The sequence below is a fragment of the Pan troglodytes genome, chromosome 5 (assembly GCF_028858775.2).
Source record: "Pan troglodytes isolate AG18354 chromosome 5, NHGRI_mPanTro3-v2.0_pri, whole genome shotgun sequence".
Lineage (NCBI taxonomy): Eukaryota > Metazoa > Chordata > Mammalia > Primates > Hominidae > Pan > Pan troglodytes.
The window spans coordinates 179,565,037-179,575,395 of NC_072403.2; the positions used below are offsets into that span (position 1 = coordinate 179,565,037).

The window sequence follows — 10,359 nt, forward strand, 5'->3', positions numbered from 1 at the left end:
GCTGATTTCTTTTCTTTTCTTTTTTTTTTTTCTTTTTGTTTTAAGAGACGGGGTCTCACTTTGTTGCCCAGGCTGGTCTCAGACCCCTAGGCTCAAGCGATCCTCCTGACTCAGCATCCCAAAGTTCTGGGATCACAGGCATGAGCCACCATGCCCAGCCCTTCCTTTTTTTTGTTTGTTTGCTTCCTATTTTATCCTCTATTCCATCCTCTTTTATTAATCACCAAGTCTCTGAGTAATGCTGGTAATATTACTAGTCAGACTTGTTTTTTTATTGGAACAAGACAGAGAATCAATGGTTGGATGGATGGATAGACAAACAGATGGATGGATGAACAGACAGATGGACAGATGGATGGACAGATGGATGGCCAGATGAGTGGATGGATGGATGGATGGATGGACAGGTGGACAGATGGTTGGATGCACAGACAAATGGGCAGATGAATAAACACATGGATGGATGGACATATGGACAGATAGATGAACAGATAGATGAACAGACAGATGCATGGACAGATGCATGGACAGATGGATGAACAGACGGACAACTGTATGTATGTATGTATGGATAGATGTTGAGCCATAGATTGAGATAAATGAATCTCTGTTTCAGCAGGTGAGGCGGTGTTTTGGTCCATGAGTTAATGTGCCTAACATGCCTGAATCAGTTATTCAGTCAGCCTGAAGGGTGTGGCTTGTTGCTACCATAGAGAGAGTCACAGTGGAGGGTCTGATTGGCTCATAGTTAGAAAAGGATTCTAATAAGGCCTCCTTCTGAGGCCACCTTCGAACACTTGAAGCCTGTTTTCTGAACCATATTGAGTACTTTCTTTGGTGAGAGAGAAAATTTCTTTTAAGAGCAAAGTATGACTTTATAAGCCTCTATGTATATATTCTCTTTGCCACTGTGCAATGTGATGTTTGGCAGCTGAGGCACGCTTCAGGGCAAACGGTCTTCCATGATTCATTTTTAATGCAGGAATATAAGCTGCACCACAAACTGAATTATAATAACTTTTACTGCCTTCTTTTCCAACACAGCTTCACCAGGACAGCCTTAACCCCTAAAAGGAAACAGCAAAAGGCTAAGGCAGGAATTTCTAATCGTGACCCTGAGACCAGACTGGAGCTGCTTACAGAACACCCTCTGTGTCAGAGAATCAGAGACGTTTGCTTGCGATTGTTCCTAGGTGCCAAGCTCAGAGGTGCCAAGCTCACAGGTGCCCTAGTGCACACCATGTCAAGCTCAAAAGGAGGAAGACCCTGGTCGGAGGCCTCCCGGCGGACCACGTGTCCCACTTGAGCCAGTTCCAGGAGGGAGGAAGCTCCTAAGAGAAGCTGTTTTTCAGGCACCTTCAAATGACTGATTTTTTTTCCGATGCTTTTCGTAAATAATAGATCAAAGCCTCTGTTTCTGCCAGAAGCCTCCCACCCCTGTGAATGCTGAAAGAGCAGATCCACCAAACTCCCCTGGGGCTCTGAAATGATCACTCTGCAGGCCTAGTCCCTTTGCAGAAGAGCTGCTTCCTCTCTCATCAGAAAAGCAATAGTGGTGTGTCGGGGAGGCCCCCGTGCAGTGTGCAGATGGGGGAGCCATTGGCAAGGGCCACCCTTACCAGGGCCTTCTGAGAGCTCTGTGCATGGCCCTTCTCCCACCTGGGCAAGGCGGTTTGCTGCTCTGGGCTTCCTGTTTCTATTTCTGCTCCCCAAGTTTCAAGTTCTTTATTTTTTCCCAGGACTCTGGGCTTTCCTTGTCTTAAGAGGAAAGAAAGGGCGAGGCTCTTTGAATATTTTCTGCATATTATACTCCACCCTGGTTTCCAGACTTCAGAAGAAAAAAAGAGCTCTTGGAAAGGGGAAGCCCTCTGGCCTTGTTTTCAACAGGCCGGCTTCACTTCCCCTGCAACTTCTTAGTGAATCCTTGTTATAAAGCAAACCATTCAGGGGCATGTGTTTCCCATAGGAATACGATTACAATTGCAGTTGGCTCACCTGACTATGCTTTTTCCATTAAAAAATCATAGCCAGGACTAATAATAGGACAATAGAAAAAGTTACAAAAATCATAAATCTTCAGGAGGATTTAAAATAATAGGGCATGGTCCAAGTCCTGTAAAAATAGTTATTTGTGAACTGTGTGTATTCCTTATAAATCAAGTGCCCAAAAAGTAAATCTATTAAATTAGAAACTTAACCTAATGAGCTGGTGTTACTAGAAAGGGATCCCAATTCACATGCCAAGAGAGGATTCTTGGACCACACAAGAAAGAATTTGGGGTGAGTTCATAAAGTGAAGGCAAGTTTATTAATAAAGTAAAGGAATAAATGATGGCTGCTCCACGGGCAGAGCCGTGGAACAAATGATGGCTGCTCCACGGGCAGAGCAGTGGAATAAATGATGGCTGCTCCACGGGCAGAGCAGTGGAATAACCGATGGCTGCTCCACAGACAGAGCAGTGGAATGGGCTGCTCAGCTGAGTATACTTATAGTTACGTCTTGATTTTGTGCTCAACAAGGGGTGGATTTTTCTTTTCTTTTCTTTTCTTTTTTTGAGATGGAGTCTCATTCTTGTCACCCAGGCTGGAGTTCAATGGTGTGGTCTTGGGCCTCTGCAACCTCTGCCTCCTGAGTTCAAGCAATTCTCCTGCCTCAGCCTCCTGAGTAGCTGAGACTGCAGATGCCTGCCACCACACCTAGCTAATTTTTGTATTTTTAGCAGAGATGGGGTTTCAACCATGTTGGCCAGGCTGGTCTTGAACTCCTGACCTCAGGTGATCCTCCCCCCTCAGCCTCCCAAAGTGCTGGGATTATCGGCATGAGCCACTGAGCCCAGCCAAGGGTTGGATTTTTCATGAGTTCTCCAGGAAAGGGACAGGGATTTCCCTGAACTGAGGGTTCCTCCCCTTTTCAGACCACATTGGGTAATTCTGGACATTGCGATGATATCTGTAAACTTTGATGGTGCTGGTGGGAGTGACGGCATTTTCAGCATGCTAATGCTTTGCAATTAGCACGTAAGGAGCAGTGTGGATGACTAGAGGTTACTTTCATTGTTGTCTTGGTTTTGGTTGGTTTGGGGCCAACTTCTTTATCGCATTCTGTTTTCTCAGCAGGGTCTTTGTGACCTGTATCTTGAGCTGACCTCCTATCTCATCCTGTGACTAAGAATGCCTGACCTCCTTGGAATGCAGCCCAGCAGGTCTTAGCCCCATTTCAACCAGCCCCTTTTCAAGATGGAGTCACTCTGGTTCAAATGCCTCTGACACTAGCAAGAACAAATTTCAATGAAGCATTGAGTCAATGGCAGTTTATCATTCCTTGTAACATTCAAGTAGATAATTTTGGAAGTGGATGCTTTAGTCTACTCTGTTTACTCAAAACATACTTTCTGGGAAGTTCAAACTGATATACTTTTGTCTCAATAAATTCTCTTGTGGGGCAAATCCACCTGAAATGATTGCCTTGTCCTTTGAGTTCCAATTTTGAAAACTTCTCAAAACATATCATTGCTGTATGGAGATACTTGAATTCCTCAACACGGGCCCCATTTTGATCTTTTCTTCGTTCCATCGAGGAAATCTTAAAGACACATAAGCTCAGTGTGGCACTCCAGCTTCGTTTATCACCAAGAGCTCAGCGTGGCTGTGGCTGTCAACTCAAGGATACTTAAAGCCTTAGAAGTCAGTCTCGACTCAAGGATGCAACTTCCTTCCTGTAACTCCAGGTGAGTTCCTTTCTTTCAGTATGAAATATTATTATTCCCATTTTCCAAATGAGAACAGTGAGGTTCAGAGGAGTTCAGTACTCTTCTCCAAGCCACCCAGCTTAAAGCAATGGAGTCACATCTAAGCCCAAGCAGATCTAGCCCCAGGATGTACCCACTGACAAGCCCGCACCTGCCTGCCTAGCCAGGAATGAACCTGGAAGGTTTTGGGGAAGGAGGACACCAGGAGGGAGAGCCAGGGAGTGCACAGACTGGGGTCCCTTTCCTCCTGGGGGTTGCCTTCATTTCTAGTTGGCTTTCAGTTTGTCAAGGAGGTACTGCCTTCCAGAGTATGTTGTCAATGAAGAGTTGACCTCTGTAAAATATTGGAAGAAATTTATTCTGAGCCAAATATGAGGGACCATGGCCCATGACACAGCCCTCAGGAAGTCCTGAGAATATTTGCCCAAGATGGTTGGGTGTAGCTTGGTTTTATGCAATTTAGAGAGGTATGAGACATCAATCAAATACATTTAAGAAATACATTGGTTTGGTCCAAAAATGCAGGACAAGTCAAAGCAGGGGCTTCCAGGCTACAGGTGAATTTAAGCATTTTCTGGTTGACAATTGGTTGAGTTTGTCTAAAGACTCGGGATTGATAGAAAGGCAACGTTCTGGTTAAGATAAAGATTGTGGAGACCAGAGTTCTTTTGACGTCTTATAGTGGCTGCCCTTAGAGACAATAGATGACAAATGTTTCCTATTCAGATCTTAGTTAATCTCTTTAGAATTAGGAGGGTCTGGAAGAAAAAGATCTGGCTATGTTAAGAGATTCTTTACAGATGAAAATTTTCTCCCACAAAGAACAGCTTTGCAGGGCCATTTCAAAATATGGCAAAGAAACATGTTTTGGGGTAAAATACTTTGATTTTCTTCTTTTTCTCATAATATTATGCCAGAGTCAGTTTGGAAAGTAAGTTGCAATATATAGGGTTAAATAAAACCCATCTAATGAGAATTTATGATTCATAGGGCATGACTCCCCAGACCCCTTAGACAGGAATTTGAGCAAGATAAAAAATCAAAGTTTAGTCCTCAATATCAGGGCATTCATCTGTTAAGTGTTAAGAAATTTTTGAATGTAAAAAAAAAGTGTGAATTTTAAGGGCTTTCAGAAACAAAATGTCAAGGTTTATTGGCTCTGGCCAATGAGCAGAGGATGAAGTGTATGACTGCTTCTACTGCATATAATTCTGAAAGGAAATATCTCTCATATTTAGATTTCTTGGAAGGTAGTTGCTGACTATGGTATAGAGACTTATTCCAATTATGGAGATCCTCTAAGGGATGCCAAGGATTGGGAGTTAGCCTGAGAAGGAATCATGCGGTCTAATTGCCTGTTGGGTTCTTTCTGTGCACTGCACAGACAAAATCCATTCACCAAGACCACAGCATTGCAGCAAAGACAGCTTTTAATTGGCCAGGCATGGTGGCTCACACCTGTAATCCCAGCACTTTGGGAGACCGAAGTGGGCAGATCACCTCAGGTCAGGAGTTCCACCAGCCTGACCAACAGGGAGAAACCCCATCTCTACTAAAAATACAAAAATTAGCCAGGCACGGTGGTGTGCACCTGTAATCCCAGCTACTCGGGAGGTGGAAGTGGGAGAATCACTTGAACCCGGGAGGCGGAGGTTGCAGTGAGCCAAGATCATGCTAGATCATGCCACTGCACTCCAGCCTGGATGACAGAGAGAGACTCTGTCTCAAAAATAAATAAATAAAATTATTTTCTAAGCTGTTCATTGACTTTAGAATAGTAAAATACAGACCTTAACAACAAAAAGTTAAAAGTTTAATTTCAGAGCTATTATACTGTATATAATACAAAGAAAACAAATACACATTGTATAAATGTAAATGAACGATTTAATTAGTTATATGATAGGCCACAAAAACCATGTAACTTTTAAAACACAGAAATTGTGTAAGCCCCATTTACTGAGCACAATGAAATAAAATGTAATTTTATAGAAAATAGTAAGAGGCCAGGCATGGTGGCTCACACCTGTAATATCAGCACTTTGGGAGGCCAAGGTGGGTGGGTCACCTAGGGTCAGAAGTTCGAGACCAGCCTGGCCAACGTGGTGAAATCCTGTCTCTAGCAAAAATACAAAAATTAGCCGAGCAGTAGTGGTGCATGCCTCTAATCCCAGCTACTTGGGAGGCTGACACAGGAAAACCTTGAGCCTGGGAGGCGGAGGTTATGTTGAGCCAAGATTGCACCACTGCACTCCAGCCTAGGTCAAAGAGTGAGACTGAAAAAAAATAAAAATAAAAAATTAAAAGAAAGCGTGTGATTGACATGAGGCTGGGCATGTGGGACAGCTGGAGTTCCCATCACTCATGTCAATCTTCCCATAGGCTTGGGGCTAGGGATTTTCAAGGATAGTTTGTTGGGCAGGGGGCTACGGAATGGGTGCTGCTGGCTGGTTGGGGCTGCCATCACAGGGGTGTTGAAAATGGTCCTCCTGAGCTGCATCTGTCTCTGGATGGGGCCCCAGGACCAGGTGAGTCATGAGTCATGAGTCCAAGTGGAGTTGGCACGTAGGCAGAAATGCAAAAGTCTGAAAAGTAAACTCAAAAGGCCAACCTTAGGTTCTACAAAAATGGTATTATTTACAGAAGTCATTGGGGAAGTTACAAATCTCGTGACCTCTAGAACAATGGCTGGTGATCATCGAACTACGCCTGCATCTTAGCAGAGTTCAGGCCCCACTCATAATCCTGCAGACCCATATGAATTTGCCACTGCTAACAGGCTAGCCTGTGTAACTTCCCACCTCTCTCCCAGCCCTGCTCTGTGTTTTATGGACCAGGTCTCTTGGCACCAGGTGCTTATTGAAAATGCAGACTCCAGAACCCACTCCAGGACTCCCGAATCACAGAATTTTCACAAGCTCCCTAGGTGAGTACTGTGTACACAGAAGTCTGAGAAGCACCGTCCTAAGTTGGGTGGTCTTGCACTGGCATGAGAAACAGAGTCCTGTTTTCTTACAACCACCCCCTGCCAACCCCAGTACAGGAGTGTGCAGCCCCACGGAGGCCCCACGAGCTGTCCTCTCCTCATGCCTATAACCTCTTTTCACAGCTCCTTTTCACCCGCCCATTCCCATCCAGCATGGGAGTGGAGCCAGGCAGAGAAGACCTCTGCTGCTTCCTCTCCTGTGCCCCGTAGACGAGCTCCTTGTGCCTGCTTAGGGCCCACACTGTCCTCTTCGCTGGGTTTCCTGCCTCGCTCAACCTGAACATTTTAGTCATCCTCAGGAGGTAACTTGACCCTCACCCTGCTCTAGTTCTCATCCGCCCGTTAGACCTGAGGCAGGCACGTTTTCTTCTACTCTTTATACCCCGAGTTCTTTGCTAACTGAGCACACAGGACATGGATGCTGGTTGAGGAAGGAGTGGGATGTCATCACAGACCCCGGACAGGAGGGATATTTCCACCAGGGTGCAGTATTTCACACTGATTCATGGATATGAGTGGGTTGCTTTATAAATTCCTCCATTAGCTCAACTATTTCCAAAGGAAAAAGTGAAAACAGATCTGGAAGATGTTATAACATCGTCTAATAACTGGGGTGGGAAAATGGCATGGAAATTTAGATATTAACATGGATTTGTATTCTTTTCTCCTATAAACTCTAAGACTGCATTGGAGACAATAAGCCATTTCTGTGTTAAGGATTGTAAAACACTACATGGCATCTCATTGGCTTTCATCATGTCTGTACTTAAAACAAAACTATTGGCCGGGCACGGTGGCTCATGCCTGTAATCCCAGAACTTTGGGAAGCTGAGGCGGGTGGATCACTTGAGGTCAGGAGTTCAAGACCAGCCTGGCCAACATGGTGAAACCTCATCTCTACCAAAACTATAAAAATTAGCTAGGCGTGGTGGTGGGCAACTGTAATTCCAGCTACTCAGGATGCCGAGGCAGGAGAATTGCTTGAACCCAGGAGGTGGAGCTTGCAGCGAGCCCAGATCACGCCACTGCACTCCAGCCTGGGTGACAAGAGTGAGACTCCATCCCCCCCACCAAAAAAAGAAAAAAAAACTATTTATCAAAACTACCTCTGATGAAACTTTTCTTGTAATTCAAAACTTGAACATCAGATGTTCCCTGCGTCTTTAGTAAGGAGTGGAATCATTGCCGAGAAGATGCAAACAGGATCAGAAACAAGCGGAATCTGTCAGGATGCTCAGCAGCAGGTGTGGGAGGCATGAGGGGCACTGCACCTGTATCTTCACTCCTCACCCGGCTTCAGAGTTGACGTCAAGCTCTGAAAAAGGGAGCTCCATCTGTGATATCCACCAAGTCCAACCATCAGCAAAGCCTAAATGTGTGCCACTGCTCCTCCTCCTTGTTCTCAGACCTCCTCATTTCCTAACAGCTCCTCCTCTCCTGCCTCTCCTCCAGCCACAATGGACTCCTCGCTGGCCATGGGCATGCCGGGGGCTCCAGCTCTCTGGGCTGCTTGTCCCTCAGTGATCTGGAAGTCTGATCTCCTCACTGCTGTGGATTGAATTGTGTCTCAGTAAAGATGGGTTAAAGTCCTGGCTCCCCTGCCTGTGAATGAGAGCTTATATAGAAATAGAGTCTTTGCAGATGTCATCAAATTAAGATGAGGCCATTAGGGTAGGACCTAACCCAAGAGGATCGGTGTCCCTCAGAAGAGGAGAAGACAGAGACACACAGGGAAGATGCTGCATGGAGACAGGTCAGAGGCTGGAGAAGCAGCTGTGAGCCAGGGAGCACTGGGGCGTCAGAAGCTAGAGGAGGCACCTTGAGATGGGATTTCTGGCCTCCAGGGCTGTGAAAGAACAATTTCTGTCGTTTGAAGCCACTTAGCTTGTGCTACTTGGTTACAGCGGCCATAGGAAACAAATTCACTCGCCTATCTCAAGTGTGGTGGAGACATTCCCTTCTCAGTGTGGTCCATTCTAATCACTCTATTGAAAATGGCAACATCCCCCAAACACCTTCTGATCCTCCCTGACCTGCTGACTTTTCCCCTTGGTGAGAGTCTGCTTACGGATGTGCACATCCCGCCTGAGGTTCGGTGCTCTCTTGCTGCTCAGGTGCAGCTCTGCGAGGCGGGGATGTTCGCTTTGTTCGCTGGTGCATTCTAAGGGCCTAGAACAGGGCCTGCCACATAGGAGGCACCTGGCACATAGTTTTTGGATGAAAAAATGGATATTTTCCCCCAAGGTATCAGTGTATAAGTTAAGAGCACCTGCCCAACTTAAGTTAATAAGATTCCTGTACAGGAAGATATATTTCTACAGGATCATGTTCTCAAATGCATTCACGAACCAGCCTCAGTGAACAGCATCTTCCCTGAAAAAGCATTGATTGCGTTCTTTTTCTTTCCGTTCAGGCCGCTCACTATGCTCCAGGCTCCTTCCTCCCCTGCTGCCGTCCCGGTCATCTGCTGTCCTCCTCCTTAGCTGCTCCTCCCTGCCCACACGGGTGCTCCTGCTTTCCTTCTCAGTTCTCCCTTCTCCTCCCGCCGCAGGTGCTGACTCCTCTGCCCCTGATGAATGCTCCCTTTTTTCAGCAGCATCTATTCTTACTCCATCAGCATTTTACATGACGTCATCACCTCCTGTGGTTTAACAGTCCCTTGTGTGCTATGGATTCTCAGGTCTGTCCCGTTCACAGGTGCCAAACCTCTGCATTCACCTGCACACTCTGGCTAATGCCTCACAAGCTCCTGACAGCATGATCAAATCTCAGCTCATATTCCTCCATCCCTGTCCTGCGTGCATGTGGCATGTGCGTGTGAGCATGTGGACATATGCACGTGTGTGTGTGACTAACTGGCCAGTTAATGAAACCAGAGGTTGTGCCCTTGACTCTTCCCTGCCTCTCACCCCTCCACCCCAGCTAATGAGCAAGCTGTGTCAGTTTTACCCCACAGCCCCCCGGCAGGTGCGGCTCTGAGAGGTTGAGAGCTGGAAACGGTGTCACTCTCACCATTACAGGAAGGAAAAAGTGAGGAAACTGTAAATTAATGACTTCTCATCAGAGAACTGAGATTTCAGGCAAACAACTAACTATACCTTGAAAGCTCTTCGTTCTTGTTCATCTGGGGTATTCCTATGCACTCTTCAAAACCCTGCTGGAAAGTCATCCCCAAACACCCCAGAGTTAATAGTTCATTCTTAGTGCCCCTATGCCCCTTACACTTTTGCTCTGCAGAGCCTCTTCTGCATATTTCATTTTGCCAACAGGCCTGTTTCCATGGACTTCAGCATCAGGCAGGCCTGGTTCCCAGTTTTCTGCTTCGGGGATTCACCCCTCCAAGCTTCAGTTTCCTTAGATGTGAGGTGGGGGAAAAAGTCACGGCCACATGACGTTATTTTGAGGATTTCACGAGGCAGTGAAAGTGGGGTGCACAGCACAGGGCCTGGTGCAGAAACAATACCCAGTGCCATGTCTCTCTCCCCAACAGGGTCGTGGTTCCCGAGGAGGAGAACTGCAGTTTCAGCATTACCTCCACATTCAGCATGGGGTGCTCAGAACCTTCCAATATGCGAGGCAGGCTAGTCAATTAGGGGAGAAAGGTTATCTCTTTAAAGCAAGTTA

At 46.2% G+C, this 10,359-nt stretch overlaps 1 long non-coding RNA gene across 2 annotated transcripts; it reads left to right on the plus strand.

The window, feature by feature from the left end:
* Positions 1 to 763: 763 nt before the first annotated feature.
* Positions 764 to 8,488, plus strand: LOC129144443 (uncharacterized). 2 transcript variants are annotated; one of them, XR_008548879.2, is made up of 5 exons: positions 764 to 837; positions 1,045 to 2,280; positions 3,115 to 3,728; positions 6,562 to 6,675; positions 6,859 to 8,488. It is a non-coding gene; the product is annotated as an uncharacterized LOC129144443 (long non-coding RNA). The 2 variants fall into 2 exon arrangements; XR_008548880.1 differs by having other exon boundaries at positions 3,118 to 3,728; positions 6,859 to 7,292.
* Positions 8,489 to 10,359: the final 1,871 nt, after the last annotated feature.